Here is a 19,083-nt window from a genome sequence, read left to right on the forward strand (position 1 = left end):
TGCCAGGATAAGCACCTAAATGACTGAGAGGAAGGGAAATACCCAGGCTCCTCTAGCCATTTTGTCCCACCATTCTGAGAAAGGCAAAAATATGAAGAGAGGGGGCCTCTCTGGTGGCTCAACTAATAAAGAATCCGCCTGTAATGCAGGAGACCTGGGTTCGATCCCTGAGTTGGGAGGATCACCTGGATTTGGAAATGGCAACCCATGCCAGTATTCTTGCCTGGAAAACCCCATGGCCAGAGGAGCCTGGGGTTGCAATGAGTCAGACACAACTTAGTGACTAAACCACCACCACCACAACAACCATGAAGAGAATAAAAACATCAGTGATCAATGGTTGTTGGGATGGGAGAGAAAGATAAACTGGTGAAGCAAAGATTGTCAGGGTTCTGAAAATATTCTGTAATTATGACCCATTCAGTTCAGTTCAATCACTCAGTTGCGTCTGACTCTTTGCAACCCCATGAACCACAGAATACCAAGCCTCCCTGTCCATCACCAACTCCCAGAATGCTCCCAAATCCATGTCCACTGAATCGGTGATGCCATCCAACCATCTCATCCTCTGTCTTTCCCTTCTCCTCCTGCCTTTAATCTTTCACAGAATCAGGGTCTTTTCAGATGAGTCAGCTCTTTGCATCAGATTGCCAAAGTATTGGACTTTCAGGTTCAACATCAGTCCTTCCAATTAACACTTAGGACTGATCTCCTTTAGAATGGACTGGTTGGATCCCCTTGCAGTCCAACGGACTCTCAAGAGGCTTCTCCAACACCACCGTTCAAGAGCATCTTTCAATTCTTTGGTGCTCAGCTTTCTTTATAGTCCAATTCTTACATCTGTTCATGAACACTGGAAAAACCATAGCCTTGACTAGATGGACCTCAGTTGACAAAGTAATGTCTCTGCTTCTTAATATGCTGTCTAGGTTGGTCATAACTTTCCTTCCAAGTAGTAAGCATCTTTTAATTTGATGGCTGCAGTCACCATCTGCAGTGATTTTGGAGCCCAAAAAAAGTCTGACACTGTTTCCACTGTTTCTCCATCTATTTCCCATGAAGTGATGGGGCGAGATGCCATGATCTTCATTTTCTGAATGTTGAGCTTTAAGCCAACTTTTGCTCTCCTCTTTCACTTTCATCAAGAGATTCTTTAGTTTCTCTTCACTTTCTGCCATAAAGGTGGTGTCATCTGCATATCTGAGGTTATTGATATTTCTCCAAACAATTTTGATTCCAGCTTGTGCTTCTTGCAGCCCAGCGTTTCTCATGATGTACTCTGCATATAAGTCAAATAAGTAGGATGACAATATTTGGCCTTGACGTACTCCTTTTCCTATTTGGAACCAGTCTGTTGCTCCATGTCCAGTTCTAACTATTGCTTCCTGACCTGCATACAGATTTCTCAAGAGGCAGGTCAGGTGGTCTGGCATTCCCATCACTTTCAGAATTTTCCACAGTTTATTGTGATCCACACAGTCAAAGGCTTTGACATAGTCAAGAAAGCTGAAATAGATGTTTTCTAGAACTCTCTTGCTTTTTCCATGATCCACTGGATATTGGCAATTTGATCTCTGGTTCCTCTGCCTTTTCTAAAACCAGCTTGAACATCTGGAAGTTCATGGTTCATATATTGCTGAAGCCTGGCTTGGAGAATGTTAAGCATCACTTTACTAGGTGTGAGATGAGTGCAATTGTGCGGTAGTTTGAGCATTCTTTGGCATTGCGTTTCTTTGGGATTGGAATGAAAACTGACTTTTTCCAGTCCTGTGGCCACCGCTGAGCTTTCCAAATTTGCTGGCATATTGAGTGCAGCACTTTCACAGCATCATCTTTCAGGATTTGAAATAGCTCAACTGGAATTCCATCACCTCCACTAGCTTTGTTCATAGTGATGCTTTCTAAGGCCCACTTGACTTCACATTCCAGGATGTCTGGCTCTACGTGAGTGATCACACCATCGTGATTATCTGGGTCATGAAGACCTTTTGTACAGTTCTTCTGTGTATTCTTAACACCTCTTCTTAATGTCTTCTGCTTCCGTTAGGTCCATACCATTTCTGTCCTTTATTGAGCCCATCTTTTCATGAAATGTTCCCTTGGTATCTCTAATTATCTTGAAGATATCTCTAGTCTTTCCCATTCTATTTCTTTGCATTTATGGCCGAAGAAGGCTTTCTTATCTCTCCCTGCTATTGTTTGGAACTCTGCATTCAAATGGGTGTATCTTTCCTTTTCTCCTTTGCTTTTCACTTTCCTTCTTTTCACAGCTATTTGTAAGGCCTCCCCAGACAGTCATTTTGCTTTTTTGCATTTCTTTTCCATGGGGATGGTTTTGATCCCTGTCTCCTGTACAATGTCATGAACCTCTGTCCATAGTTCATCAGGCACTCTGTCTATCAGATCTAGGCCCTTAAACCTATTTCTCACTTCCACTGTATAGTGATAAGGAATTCGATTTAGGTCATAACTTAATGATCTAGTGGTTTTCTCCACTTTTTCAATTTCTGTCTGAATTTGGCAATAAAGAGTTCATGATCTGAGCCACAGCCAGCTCCCGGTCTTGGTTTTGCTGACTGTACAGAGCTTCTCCATCTTTGGCTGCAAAGAATATAATCAATCTGATTTTGGTGTTGACCGTCTGGTGATGTCCATGTGTACAGTCTTCTCTTGTGTTGTTGGAAGAGAGTGTTTGCTATGACCAGTGTGTTCTCTTGGCAAAACTCTATTAGCCTTTGCCCTGCTTCGTTCTATACTCTAAGGCCAAATTTGCCAGTTACTCCAGGTGTTTACTGAATTCCTACTTTTGTATTCCAGTCCCCTGTAATGAAAAGGACATCTTTTTTGGGTGTTAGTTCTAGAAGATCTTATAGGTCTTCATAGAACTGTTCAACGTCAGGTTATTCAGCATTACTGGTTGGGGCATAGACTTGGATTACCATGATATTGAATGGTTTGCCCCTTGGAAATGAACAGAGATCATTCTGTTGTGTTTGAGATTGCATCCAAGTACTGCATTTCAGACTCTTATTGACTATGATGGCTACTCCATATCTTCTAAGGGATTCCTGCCCGCAGTAGTAGATACAATGGTCATCTGAGTTAAATTCACCGATTCCAGTCCATTTTAGTTCACTGATTCCTAGAATGTCGATGTTCACTCTTGCCATCTCCTGTTTGACCACTTCCAATTTGCCTTGATTCATGGACCTGACGTTCCTATTCCTATGCAATATTGCTCTTTACAGCATCAAACCTTGCTTCTATCACCAGTCCCATCCACAACTGGGTATTGTTTTTGCTTTGGCTCCATCCCTTCATTCTCCCTGGAGTTATTTCTTCACTGATCTCCAATAGCATAGTGGGCACCTACGGACCTGGGGCATTCATCTTTCAGTGTCCTATCTTTTTCTCTTTTCATACTGTTCATGGGGTTCTCATTCAAGAATACTGAAGTGGTTTTCCATTCTCTTCTCCAGTGGACTACATTCTGTCAGACCTCTCCACCATGACCCGTCCACCTTGGGTGGCCCCACACGGATCATAATTATAATCCTTAATTATGTAATTATTGCATAATTATGATCATACACCATTATACATCTGTCCAAAATCATAAGATATGTAACATTAAAAGTGAACTCTAGGGCTTCTCTGGTGGCTCAGTGGTAAAGAATCCCCCTGCCAGTGCAGGAGACATGGGTTTGATCCCTGGTCTGGGAAGATCCCACATACTGCAAAGTAACTAAGCTCATGCAATTGCAGTTACTGAGTTGCATGCCACAACTACTGAAGCCCACACACATTAGAACCAATTCTCTGCAACAAGAGAAGCCACCACAATGAGAAGCTGATGCACTGCAATGAATTGCAGCCCATGCTTGCTCTAACTAGAGAAAAGCCTGTGCAACAGTGAAGACCCCAAACAGTCAAAAATAAATAAATAAAATTATTTATAATATTAATATTATATTAAAATATGAAATTAAATTATTATATATATATCGAGTGAATTTTAATATAAACTATATACTTTGAGTGACTATGCCGTGTCAATGTATGTTTACTGGTTGTAACAAATAGCGGGGGATGTGGCTAATGGAGAAGGCCATATATATATTTATGGGAAATTTCTGTTTTCTCTGTATTTTCTCCGAATCTAAACTTCTCTAAAAACATTGTGTTAATACAAATAAGAACATAATTAGAAAGTTTATCATAACTGTAAGGAAGAAAACCTAAGGACTATTTTGGAAAATTTGTTTGAATAAAAGGATAATGATTTTTCCCTTACTTATGATGATTAAAAGTGGGAATAACCTAAATATACAGGACAAGTCTATATAGCAGATGCCATTGAGTGATATCACTGACTCCATGGACATGAATTTGAGCAAACCCTGGGAGGTTGAGAAGGACTGGGAAGCCTGGCATGCTGCAGTCCATGGGGTTGCAAAGAGTTGGTTACGACTGAGTGACTCAACAACAACAGAAGAAGTTTATATAAATATTTTTGCATAATACTTTGTGATGTATGAAAGACTTTTAAAAGCTATTAAATGACAAAATATAAAAATATGTGCATAAATGTATCCACACAGAAAAGCTTCAAAATGTTTGCCAGCATGTTTTTAGTAATTATTGCTGAGTGTTTATCTCTTTTATAAATTTCTGTATTATTCAGCTGTTTAAATAAATTTATATAATTGTTTCTATATAATTAAAATGTAGTCTAAGTAACCCTCTAATATTTTTAAAATTCAACTATTTTAAAAGTTTGAAACAAAGGATCACTTCCTCTGTTACACTTTATCACAACAGCCTACTTCAAGATAGAATAATCTTTAATCTTTACTATTTACATTGCTTCATGTATATCTAAATAACATAACTATTATTTTTTCCTACAAATTTTAATCTCAGATGTTTTGAAACAACATCCAAGTGAGTACAAATTTAACAGTTTTATGTCTATGCAGTTTCTTCCCTAAATCTTCTCAGTATTACAGAAGATTGCTATTTTGTTGAATCAATATTTAAACTTTATATAATTAGGGTTATTCACTACTTTAAGGCACAAAGCCTTATTATTTGTGTGTGTGTGTGTGTAGACACATTTAGTTTCCCCTAAAATTAAAAATCTATTCTTAAAGTGTATTTTCTATGTACCTCTGATTAATTTAGCCCAATATGCTGATATTTAGAATAGCAGAACCAACTTAAATATTTTCCATCACGTTAGGCTATCTCTCACTTTTATTTCCTCACTTCTCTTCCTTCTTCTCCCTCTTCCTACCTCCTTCTCCTTCCTCTTTCCCCCCACTCCTACCTTCTTTTCTTTCTTTCTCCCTCCCTTCCCTCCTTCCTTCTTCTATCTCTCTCTCTTTCATTCTCTCTTTCATCTTTTCCTTTTTCTGATATAATACAGGTGTTCAGTCTTTCTGTTCCAGTCTGACTTCACTACTCTCCAGGCTAGCTGGAACTCATGGAAACCTCCTGTGTAAGTGTGTGAGTCACTCAGTTGTGTCTGACTCTTTGCAACCCCATGGACTATAGATGGCCAGGCTCCTCCTTTCATGGAATTTCCCAGGCAAGAATACTGGGTTGGTTTGCCATTTCCTACTCCAGGAGATCTTCCCCACACAGGGATCAAACCTGGGTCTCCTGCATTGGAGGCAGATTCTTATCCTCTGAGCCACCAGGGAAGCCCTGGAAAGTTCTTATTATGGTGCTTCTTAAACAGCATTCCTTCAGGTCCCTCATGCTTTCTGAATTACATAACTTCTTATTCTTTGGATTGCACTTTTAGTTTATTGAAACTCATTCTCTGCTGTTTTGCTGAGACAAAGCTATAGGAGGTATACGTTGAAAAGTCTGAAGCAACTCAGATTATTACCTCTTTTAAACTTGTGCTACCTGTTATTCCCTTAATTTTTTGTTTGTAAGAGGAGATTGGGAGTCTCATCATTCACTATAGAGGATGCCTCTGTTTTCAGAATGAGGACTAACTTGCTGTTCTTTGTGCTCTAGAGAAACAGACAGCCTTTCTCTTGTTTGAGTACACAATGGATAATCACCTGTTTGCATATAATGGGGAGGGGAAATTTGTGATGTTAATGATCTCTAAAATCTATTCCATTTTCAGTCTTTTGCAAAAAGAAATGCTCTGCCTCCTCAGTCTTGGAGACAATATGGATTGGCTACTTCTTTTCATCATCCTCCTGCTTCAGCTCTCACCGTGAATTAGCTCTGAACAGAAATTAGATGTATGTGGTTTAGAAGGCAGGAGTTAGGCAGATGCCATTTTTCTGATTCTTTTTGGCAATTTCTTCTGATATGCAAGTTCATGGAAAAGGAGTTTAGCTATCTCCTGCTATTTTTCTGTCATGCAGTGATATCATTTCATGGTATTCTAAAGAATGAAATCCAATGGAAAAGAAAACATAAGTTTATAAATGGGAAGAACTGGAACATTGTTTTAAAAGATGAGTTGCTATGTGAAGAATTAAATAGTGAGCAGAAATTCTGAGGCAGCAAGTACAGGAGAGGAATTTATCGTTACCTTTCTCTGGTTAGGGGCTTCCTTGGTAGCTCAGTTGGTAAAGAATCTGCCTGCAATTCAGGAGACCCCGGTTTGATTCCTGGGAAGGGAAGATAACCCTGCAGAAGGGATAGGCTACCCACTCCAGTATTCTTGGGCTTCCCCTGTGGCTCAGCTGGTAAAGAATCTGCCTTCAATGCAGGAGACCTGAGTTTGTTTCCTGGGTTGGGAAGATGCCCTGGAGAAGGGAAAGGCTACCCACTCCAGTATTCTTGCCTGGAGAATTCAATGGACCGAGGAGCCTGGCAGGCTAAAGTCCATAGGGTTGCAAAGTTAGACATGACTGATTGACTAACACACACACATTTTTTTCTAAAAGCAAACATCATACTTAGGAAAATAAGGCTTTAGAGACATCCACCAAAGTTCTGAGACTTCTTTCTTAACCATGAATTACAGTCAGGAATACATTTCTCTAGCAGTAAAGATGACTCTAGGAACATGGATGCCTGAGTGAGTGTATTGAATTTTCTTTCATTCTGCTTTCAAATAACAGCGGTCCCAGTTTAACAGTTGCATAGGTGTTTTTAAACAATTCATCTCTCTCTCCCTTTAATTACACATGCACTCTCTCCAGTCCCCATACTTGTAAAAATGTAGTTTGCAATTTGACAGGATGATATTATAGTATTGAGCAATATGTGAATTGGTTTACAAGTAACCAGAGTTGAAGCATACATCAATCACCACAAGTGCAAACTCAGGTCACTAAAGCTGTCAATTTCAATCAGCTCTGTAATTAAATACATCACCAATATGGATTTTGTGTAAGAATGTCACTTGTTCTTCAGATGTCTGCTATGAGGACAAATCACACTTCAGTGTCTCTGCACAGGCATGCTAAATATAGTATTTTTAAAAGCAGAACATCTTCATCCATCTTTCTCTGATTTGTTAAGTAGAAATCCATTTACTAATGTGTAGTCTAAAAGCTTTGTTTTTAAATATATATTTGAACTGCTTCCTATTTAATTAAAATATTGCAAATCTCAGTTGGCATTTTAAACTCATCTTTCACACCTTTAGTGGCATTTGTTATGAAATAAATAGATAATGAATAATAATCATCTTTTAAGAAGCTGAACAATTTGTAATTATGGATAATTTGTAATTAGAGATTCTTTATTACGTGTTCAAAAAGCAGAAGATGCTTTAGGTTGTGAAGAAATCAATTATTCATTTTGATTTTGGCGTGAGAATAAAACTATTTCACATTTAGGAATATTTTAACTTTTTTTTGAAAAACAGCTATAAAGTGTCATCTTCTTCTATAACACTTACCACTACGTAGGAAAAAAAAATTACAACAAAGCCATTTTACCAAATATATATTGCCTGCCATTTGATTTAATCTTCAAGTAAGCTCCAGGAAGCAGGTCCCTGGACAGTTAATCTTTAGTTTTGTAGCCCATGCACATTTTCAATAAGGTTACTAGGGAATTAGGCCCAGTGGGGAGAGGAAGAGCATATTGTCTTATTCCACAGGCAGCTGTTGTGAGCTCTGTTAGCAAATTCTAATGTTCTTAATTATGAAATACTTTGTTAATAGAATCTCTATCATCATGTCTGCACTCATCAAAGAAAGTCATTGCAAATCTTTAGTATAAAGTTTCAAACAATTTAAAAAAAATTATCTTGGCTAATAACAAATTCCATATAATGTTTCTTATCACACTTATCACCAAAAATCAAAGCTCAGTTAGATACCTTGAAATATTAACTAAGAGAGAGAATAGGATCTGAATAAAGATAATGATCAAAACAAAACACTTGAGGAAAGGTGTAATATAAGTAAAGAGTGATAGGAACTGTTCATTTTCAATTGTGTTGCTGTCCTCATCAAAAATATACACACATTCTTTTTCAAGCATCTTTTCATTTGTTCCTATTTAAACAAAAACATCAAAAAACAACAAATCTTTTGATAAACAAAAATCATGAATCATCTGAAAAAAACCATAAAACTTTAATATCTTTCTGAGAGCCATCCAGAAAAAAAAAAAAAAAAAACCCAAAAACTAAATAGAGGAGCATAAAGCAAGGGGACATTAACCACAAGTTGCTGACTTGAAGATTTGGGGGATTTTTTTGTTTTTCTTTGTGGTCAGCAATAGCATGTAATAACTCAGGAGCAATTTTCAGTGAATTATTATACCTGCTCAATTTATTTTGGAACGATCTTTGTAAGTTAAGGCCCCATTTATATAAACCTACCAGTTATCTTCAGATAGACCATAAGCCGCATAAGAACACTCTCAGTCTAATTTGTTTTAGTTTCTCTGATCTTCATGTTTAGCCTCACCCACTGTTCCTGAAAGGCATAAATAGCAAAGAATCATCTTTTCCAGACCAAATACTAAATAAATAGGAGAAAATGTGAAATTGAGTTTTAAAAAATGAAACAGGTGAAGCTAATCAAGTTTGCATTGACTTTCTTGGTGATATGTAACCAGCTGGTTCTGAGAAAGAGTTTTTACCTCCTCTGAAACTACAATAGAGTCACTCCCTGCGTGCTCTTCTTAACTTTGTCTAAGTTCCCCGTTAAGTACTTCTCACATGACCCCAGCAGCTATTTCAATTATTTTGCCAGTTACCTCAGACTTCTGTTCCCTATCTTTCAACATCCCATGCAGCAGTGCTTGTCTCCTACTTCAGAGAAAACCAAACAAATGAGTAAATAATAAAGGTCAATAGGCAGAACATCTCACTCCATGCCATCACCATCCACTATTCCTTTTCATTTTCATGGACAAATTGGCTTTTTCATGTATGAAAGTTAACCTTTCTACCACGGCTTGGGATTATCTTCTCTGCTATTCACGACAATTTCCCTCTGCTAATTACCTCCGTTCTCCTGCCTTCTAAATGTGTCCCTTCCTTTTAGTGGATTCTTTCCCTTCTACATATGAATAATTTCAAGTTTTCTCATTATTTAAAGTTACAATGCCCTCTTAACTCAGCATTGTTCTCTAACGAGTGAGAATTTTCCTCCTTCCCTAGTGAATGAAAGATAGTTCCAGATAGTATGCAGGCGTGCATGCTCGGTATCTTCAGCCGTGTCCAGTTCTTTGTGACCTTGTGAACTGTAGCCCACCAGGCTCCTCTGTCCAGGGGATTTCCCAGGCAAGAATACTGAAGTAGGTTGCCATGTCCTCCTCCAGGGGATCTTCCCAAACCAAGGATAGAACCCACATCTTCAGCATCTCCTACGTTGCAGGCAGGTTCTTTACCCACTGAGTCACCTGGGAAGCCCTCTGAATAGTATAAACATGCTTTCATATTTTTCATCTCCCATCCTTTCATCCACTGACTATCAAGAAACTTCTGTCACAATTCCCCTCTCACCAGACACTAATAAATTTCTTGTGGCTAAAGTCGATGGTCATGTTTATTTAATATATTGTTTTCACTCTGTATTGTTTGACATTATTGATCTTTATCTGCTTTCTAGAAAGCAACTCTTCTTCCCTTGTAGTGAGACTTTTTCACTACTGACTATCTGTTGAAAAGAGGGGCCCTCAGCTTCAGTCTTATCCTCTCACACTCATGGGTACCAGGATCACTCCAAACTCTGTTTAATGACACTAGACAAACTTTGCTTCCAGTTCAGGATATATAATAAAATTATTCTGGATGCCCAATGCTATCTCCACACTCTCTCTCTAACTGGTCCCTCTCTATTTTTATCCTTTCCTGTCTTTGGGAAAGATTCTCTCTTCCCAGAGCAAATAATATGTATTGCTTACTGGAAAAAACAAACAAAGAAACAAACTCATTTTTTGTTTGTTTGTTTGTTTGCTTGCTTTTAAAGTTCCATGTTTCCATGACCGTTATAAACTGGTCATGACCGTTATAAACTTAGTTTTGTAGGAAAATGATTAAAATACAAACAAAAATCAAACTATATTTTCTTAATAATCTTTGTTGCAAGTAAATGCATTTATTGTTAATAATATCAACAAAGATAACAAAACTGATGATATTATAAGGGAGAAAAAATAATTTTACCTTTATCTTTCAGAGGTCTTAACTGAGACCTCTGTAATAAAAGAGGAACAAGAGAAAACCAAACAGAATTTTATTAATATGCATGCTTCATGTATACTTTCGAGACACCCAAGGAAAGATGAGTAATTCATCCAGGTGTCTTAGAGTTCAGGCTTAAATACTATCGAAACGGGAAAAACAGGGAGGATGTAAATCTCTTAAGAGAGAGTAAGTGAATTTTAGGGAAGATAAATGGGCCCTTAGAAGAACAGATGGGACATGTGATAGTTTGTGACAAAATTTATCTGGGTGTGGTGTTAACTTCTAGTTTTCTCTACTGTAATGGGTCAGCCTCCCCTGGTTAGTGAAACTCCTGGGCTTATGACAGTTGAATTTCTTTTTGGAGGATCTGTCTTTAAGCAGATAAAGTTTAGAGAAAACTTTCCACCTCACCCCAACACTTGTTATTTTTCAAATGCATACAGCTCATAGAAATCAATAGACCAAAGTGATATAGAGTCATCCCTCCGTATCAACAGTGAACTGGTTCCAGGATCCCTAGCAGACACCAAAGTCATGAATTCTCAAGTCTCTTATATAGGATGGTGTAGTGTTTGCATTTAACCTATACACATTCTCCTTTATACTTTAAATCATCTCTAGATTACTTATGATAATTAATGCACTATAATTGCTATGTAAATATTTGCAAATACAATGTAAATGGTATGTAAATAGTTACTGGGTCATGGAAAATTCAAGTTTTGCTTTTCAGAAGTTTCTGGAATTTTTTCCCAAGTATTTTTCATTTGCATTTGGATGAATCTGCTTATGCAGAGCCTATGAATACAGAAGGCAAACTGTATTTTGGGCTGGCATATTCTGCTATCCTTCAAAATTGAAATCTGTTTAATTTTCTTGAGAATATGCACAAATATTTAATTAACATTGAAACTCCAGTATAGGAATAAATTTTATAGTTAATATCTTTTAAAAGACAGGTATGACATGATTATTTTTATTTTTAAAATCACTCATTTATTTTCTAGTCTCTTAAACTAATGTTTCTTTGTTTGAAAGAATCAACCATCTATATACCTTTGCAGTTGTATTCAATCATTGGTAAAATAACACCAAATAACAATAACTATTTGTCATTGAAAGAAGATAATATATGGGAAAATTAAATTGTACATTGTGTGTGTGCTAAGTCGCTTCAGTCATGTTTGACTCTTTATGACTCTTTGGACTATAGTTTGCCAGACTCCTATGTCCATGGGATTCTCCAGGCACAAGCACTGGAGTGGATTGCCATGCCCTCCTCCAGGGTTTCCCAACCCAGGGATAGAAACCATGTCTCCAGTGTTTCCTGCATTGGCAGGTATATTCTTTGTTACTAGCCCCACATGGAAAGCCCAAATTGTACATTACATAATGGAAATATGCATAAGTTAGGTCAAAGTTTCCAAATGCATTCTGTTAATAAATTTATTTGCAAAATGGAGTTCAATAGAATAATATGCTGAATTTCTAGATTCTTTAAAAAAGAAGGCAACTTTATTTATTTTTCAGAATACATCTATATTTGAGCCCCTAAATGCTAAGAACAAGTAAAAATATCAGTCTCTTGAAAGCTTTGAAGAAATTAGAAATGAGAGTGGTATTACCAAAAGAGAATTAAAGAAAAATATTTAAAAATAATGAATAGTAAGTACTCTACTATTGTTTATGAATTTTAAAGCTAATTTTAAAACTAATGAGGAAATGGGTTTTAAAATTTTACAGATACTTAGAAAAATACAGAAAAAAAAGAAAATGCACCAAAGTAGATAAGAGGATTTCAGGGACATTATTTTTACCTATTTTGTGAACTTAAGCCACATTAAAGTATCATGCATCAATAATATAGAAATGTCTGTTTGAAAAGAAATAGTTTGCTTCTACAGGTCTATGTTCCCTGGTGAATTACTAGCTGGCTAGATGTGGATTAAAATGATCTAGTAGTCTACCGGGACAAGAAGAAGGCCCTGGGCAACCACTCACCTTACAATGTAAAACCCTTTCTTACAAAATTAAACACAGAATGAGTTGCATTGAACTCTGCTCACTTTTGCTTTGTTTCTTTTATCTTATCTCTTTGAAACTCAAGAAGCAATGTTATATGAAAGCATTAAGGTTGATTTCATCTGTGATTTGAAGAATATCCATATTACAGATTATTAAATTAATAGCAATTTAACCTTGAAAGCACCTCTATCCGCTGAAAGAGCAACACTTCATCACCTGTTTTGATTCATTAATGTATCATTTAACTTGGTATGACACATGTTCAGCAGTTATAATTACATTATGATCTTCCTATTACATCAGCTCTGCTCCAAGTTTCTGTCACCACAAGTCCAATTTTCAACATAGAGCAATCCACTGCACTCTTTCCTTATTAGTGTCATCTTTAATGTAGCAGAGAGGCTGAACCATTACTTGGCACTGAGAGTTTAACAGCAATTAACCCCTGCTCTATCCCCGGGGAGAAGTACATCAGCAACTTGCCAAAACACTGTAAACAAGCTGGCCAAGATCAATGTGCAACCACGCTGGCTGCAGAGCACCTAGTGTATTAATTTAGGACTGAAATATATGGAAAAAAGGAGGAAATGATCTGCATGAAATTAACCTGAGTCACTCCCCTACCCTAAACTGGATATATCTCTTCCCATGGATAGATATAGGACTTCAAAAAAAAAAAAAAAGAAAGAAAGAAAGAAAGTCTTGCTTGCAATTAGCAGATATCTTACATGTTTATTCAGCTTTATTGCCACAAGAAAATAATTATTGAATTGATTATTTCACAGAATGGTTTTTGAGGATGGAAAATGAAATGCATAAACAGTGTATTCACGTATTTTAAAGGTCGAATTCAAAGAGCAAATGACAAAGCAAACTCACTTTCGAGATAGTCTTTGGTTGTTTTAACATACAAATGACTGGGAAGGGGAGTCATACACAATTATCTGTAAATTTCAACTTAAGAATTTCTTAGCATGATGAAGTATGTAGTTCTGAGTATGGATGGTGCAAACTCTAAAGAGTGCAGAGACAATGCCCAGAGAAGAATATATGGTGTGACATTTTCTAGACTCATTCTGCCATAATTTGTAACTGCAGACCCTCAGTACAAGGTCCTTTAATACTACACTATACTGAAACTGAGCAGAGCATAACATTGAGACTGTAAGTGTCTTCTGTAGATAGATATAAGAAATGTTAAAATATTTGGAGGGTGTACATGGACCTAGACCAAAGATTTAGCATGTTACTTTATTTCAATGCATTAAAAAAAAAAAAAAGACTGTAGCTCTAAAGTGTCCAGTTATTTTCCTGTTGTTACCTGAGTCACTTTCACTTGCTTATACTATGCATTTTCACTTTACCTTGCCAAGATTGGCACCACACATCACAACTTTTAAAATGCTGAATGGTACCCTGAGTTTCACTTTGGACTGAAACAATCAACTCTTGAAGATACAAACTTCCTTTTGTACAAAAATACTAATTTATTCATTTGTCTGCATCACTTTTCTCTCCCATATTTCTTTGCAGAGATGGCAGTATAGAATAAGTGGAATTATACCACTTCCTTGATAAAAACTCTAATGATTTCCTACTACCTTTAGAATACATACATATACACACAGTACGCTAGTAATTAACTAAACCCTGGGATTTCTTTGGAAGGAATGATGCTAACGCTGAAATTCCAGCACTTTGGCCACCTCATGAGAAGAGTTGACTCATTGGAAAAGATTTTGATGCTGGGAGGGATTGAGGGCAGAAGGAGAAGGGGACAACCGAGGATGAGATGGCTGGATGGCATCACTGACTCGATGGACATGAATCTGAGTGAACTCCAGGAGTTGGTGATGGACGTGGAGGCCTGGCGGGCTGCAATTCATGGGGTCGCAAAGAGTCGGACACGACTGAGTGACTGAACTGAACTGAACTGAAGCCAAAATTCTCCTACAAAATGTTAGACCCTACATGATTTGTCCTTTTCTCCTACTTTATCTCTTTCTAGGTAATATCTACGTCAACTCCTACTCTTCTGCCTGCTGTTCCCAATCTTCAGTCACAATAAACTATTTTTTCCTGAATAAGCTATACCCTGTGCTCGTCTACCGCCTCCATGGGCTTCACATATTCCTTTTTTTTTTTAATCTTCTTTCTGGCATACCTTTCTCTAAGCAAAATATTCCTGCTAAGTCACTTCAGTCGTGTCCGACTCTGTGTGACCCCATAGACGGCAGCCCACCAGGCTCCGCCGTCCCTGGGATTCTCCAGGCAAGAACACTGGAGTGGGTTGCCATTTCCTTCTCCAATGAAATATTCCTACATCGTATTATTTAGTATGATTCACTCCTCTTTCTCACATTACTACTACTACTACTAAGTCGCTTCAGTCGTGTGCGACTCTGTACGACTCCATAGATGGCAGCCCACCAGGCTCCGCTGTCCCTGGGATTCTCCAGGCAAGAATACTGGAGTGAGTTGCCATTTCCTTCTCCAATCCATGAAAGTGAAAAGTCAAAGTAAAGCCGCTTAGTCGTCTCCGATTCTTAGCGACCCCATGGACTGTAGCCCACCAGGCTCCTCTGTCCATGGGATTTTCTAGACAAGAGTACTGGAGTAGGGTGCCACTGCCTTCTCACATAGGCCTTTGGAAATACCACATACCTTCTGAACATCTTTCTACAGTCTCTAATTCTGTCTCTGACTGTCTGTCTCTCTATACATATATTTAGACATGTAAACACTCATATTTAGATACTGGACTTTCTTGGGGGCTCAGATGGTAAAGAATCTGCCTGCAATGCAAGATACCCAGGTTCTGTCTCTGGGTTGGGATGATCTCCTGGAGAAAGGAATGAGTACCCACTCCAGTATTCCTGCCTGGAGAATTCCGTGCACAGAGAAACCTGGCGGGCTACAGTCCATGAGGTTGCAAAGAGTTGGACATGACTGACTGACTTTCACACACACTCATTTATATATTAAATATTTATCTTCATTTCTACACTATGTTAACTCTAGGAATTAAATAATTTTACTTTCTTCATAATGCCCGATGTTCCTATTATCTATTGTTACATGTTTTAAAAATCACAGTATCTCAAATTGTTAGCTATTTGCTTATTCTCTCCCTTTGGGCTCTGTATTGTTCACCACTGGTACCTAAGAAACCATCCAGAAATTAACAAATACTAAAAAAAATAATTTTGAATGAATGGTTGACTAAATTAATTTTTAGTATGAATAATGTAGATAGTACTTGCCACAAAAATAAAGTGGTACTGTTTCTAACCTAGAGAGAATATGAATGGTCTTATAATTTGAATAGATATAGAAGTCACCATACTCTATAAATAGCCAAAGAAAAATGATTTCTCAAACTAGAGTACTATAATCATTTTGTTCAGAAGTACAATTTGGAAGTTGTTAAAAATTCTTGAATGAAAGAGTTATGTAGTATGGAAAATTAAATGAAATAAATGTATTTACAGGGAAATGTCCAAAGAACACAAACATTTTAAAAGATTTGGATTTATAATTGTATTTATCTTAAATTCTGGTGTCAATAGGTATTTTTATTATAACTTGTAAATGTGTATAAGGATTTAAAAGCTATTGAAACTGTTTTTAAATTATTTAAGAAATTTTCATCTGCTACCAGTTGGGTTATTGATTAAAATATATATATATATATATATTAATATCCCCCATTCTCAAAATGCAACACTGTGATTTTGTGATAGGACAATTGCCCTAAATCAAACCTGATATTCTGAGTTGATCTCAACTCATCAACTTAAGGCCTTGCAACATTAAACTGCCTCTCATACAACTACTGCGGCCTGTGAAGTAACTAGTCCATTTTGTGGTCTTTTGACACACTGTTTTTATAATTTGCATCATTGGCTAATTAGTTGATATTTAAAATTCTTTGACGATTTCTCTGTGGTTTCATGCTTGATTTCTTTCCCAATATCTGTAAAAGAACAGTTCTGTATGTTTTCCTTGCTGTTGGAGTTATCTGACCGTGTGTCTGCTTTCATCATTGGTTTTGATATCCTGTCTCATCCTGTTGTCTGCTTAGTCGTCGTCAATCCAGAACACCCCCCTCCCCAACCCCGAGGCTGTAGTTTACCCCTCCATCTCCCCTCCCCCGCTCCCCCCCACGTGCTCTGGTCATGGCCGTGCTGTGGTCCACAGCATGTGTCCCCTTAGTCGGGTTTGTGCTTTGTCTTTATGTCTCATTAAATGGTGCTTTTCCCCCATAGCAGTAAGTTGAATTGGTATTTCACTATGCAGTTACAGGAGAAGGCAATTGCAATCCACTCCAGTACTCTTGCCTGGAAAATCCTATGGATGGAGGAGCCTGGTAGGCTGCAGTCCATGGGGTCTCACAGAGTCGGACATGACTGAAGTGACTTAGCAGCAACCAGTATAAACTCTGTGACACTTTCCTAGTCAATATCCACATGCTTTTAGTTGACTCAGATCATAGTAGACCTCTCAGGATAGTGGGTAAAAGTCCTTCAGGATTTATTTAGTTTACATTGGAGAAGGCAATGGCACCCCACTCCAATACTCTGGCCTGGAAAATCTCACGGACGGAGGAGCCTGGAAGGCTTCAGTCCATGCGGTCACTGAGGGTCAGACACGACTGAGCGACTTCACTTTCACTTTTCACTTTCACGCATTAGAGAAGGAAATGGCAACCCACTCCAGTGTTCTTGCCTGGAGAATCCCAGGGACAAGGGATCCTGGTGGGCTGCCGTCTATGGGGTCACACAGAGGCGGACACGACTGAAGTGACTTAGCAGCAGCAGCAGCAAGTATAGTTAGGAGACCCTCAGTGGACTTAGGGGTGGGGAAAGGGTAACTGAAGTCAGAATTTTCCAACTACTGGTAGGCAAAGAATGAAGCATCATTTTACCTCTGCAGCCTGCATTTTTTTCCTGCCCCTTCTGAATAATTCATTCAACAAATTTTTGTTGTATACTTCATAAAAACCAGGTACTATTCTAGAAATTGAGGAAACACATGTGCAAATCTGAAACTGATGATCTCATAAACTTTATACAATAATTTCCCTACATTTAAATGAGTTCCAAGTCCGAACTGTTCATAAGCTCAACAAAGTTAGCATATGTACCCAACTAACACAATCAGCTATATAGTACTTCACTGTAATAGTTTTATAATACTTTTCACACAAACTATATTAAAAACAAAAATAAAGAAAACATTTTTAATCTTGCCAGGTACTGTACAGTACTCAGTACAGTACCCGGAAAAGTCCAGTAGTCCAGTACAATAGCTGGCATACAGGGGCTGGCATCGAGTGAACAGGCATGAAGAGTTGGCTGGAGGAGGGATAGAAGGTGGAAGATTTTAGAGTTGAAGAGTTACCAGCAATAAATGGGGGACAAGCTGCATCATGTGTGATGGTGATGGAAAGCATATCCACATCTTTGAAATTCACAACTCAAAGGTAATGTTGGGGATATATTGTACTTAAGTGACAGAAAACTCACAATAAAAAAATAAGGACAAAATATATATAGTCATTATGAAGATAGGTGCTAAGAAAGAAAAACAGAGCAGGGGGAAATACTGGAAGTTCTGTGAGGAAATGATTTTAAATTAATTAGTCAGCAAAACTATATTAGAAAGACATTTGAACTTGAGCCATTTAGGTAAGCGGTATCAGAACTTCAGCTGAGTTGGATAGAACCAAATTGTTAGGTATTGCTGCAGGAGATGCAGGTTCAGTCCCTGAGTAGCAAAGATCTCCTGGAGGAGGAAATGGCAATCCCTTCCAGCATGTCTGCCTGGAGAATCATATGTAGAGCCTGATGGGCTACAGTCCATGAGGTTGCAAAGAGTTAGACACAACACTCAGTGACTCAGCATGCATTCAAAATAACTGAATTAGCAACAAGCCTAAAAAAAAAGTAAATATCAATCTTTTAAGCATTTATTGCAATAGTATAAGCAAGAGGTTAAAATCAGAGAAAGCTCCTTCTCTCCTCATTTCATTTTCCCCCATGGACTGGCACACTCAGTTCAGTTCAGTCATTCAGTCATGTCCGACTCTTTGCGACCCCATGAATTGGAGCACTGCAGGCCTTCCTGTCCATCACCAACTCCCGGAGTTCACTCAGACTCGCATCCATCGAGTCAGTGATGCCATCCAGCCGTTTCATCCTCTGTCATCCCCTTCTTCTCCTGTCCCCAATCCCTCCCAGCATCAAAGTCTTTTCCAATGAGTCAGTTCTTCGCATGAGGTAGCCAAAGTACTGGAGTTTCAGCTTTAACATCATTCCTTCCAAAGAAATCCCAGGGTTGATCTCCTTCAGAATGGACTGGTTGGATCTCCTTGCAGTCCAAGGGACTCTCAAGAGTCTTCTCCAACACCACAGTTCAAAAGCATC

This window comes from Ovis aries, chromosome 3, assembly GCF_016772045.2.
Source record: "Ovis aries strain OAR_USU_Benz2616 breed Rambouillet chromosome 3, ARS-UI_Ramb_v3.0, whole genome shotgun sequence".
In the NCBI taxonomy this organism is placed as follows: Eukaryota; Metazoa; Chordata; class Mammalia; order Artiodactyla; family Bovidae; genus Ovis; species Ovis aries.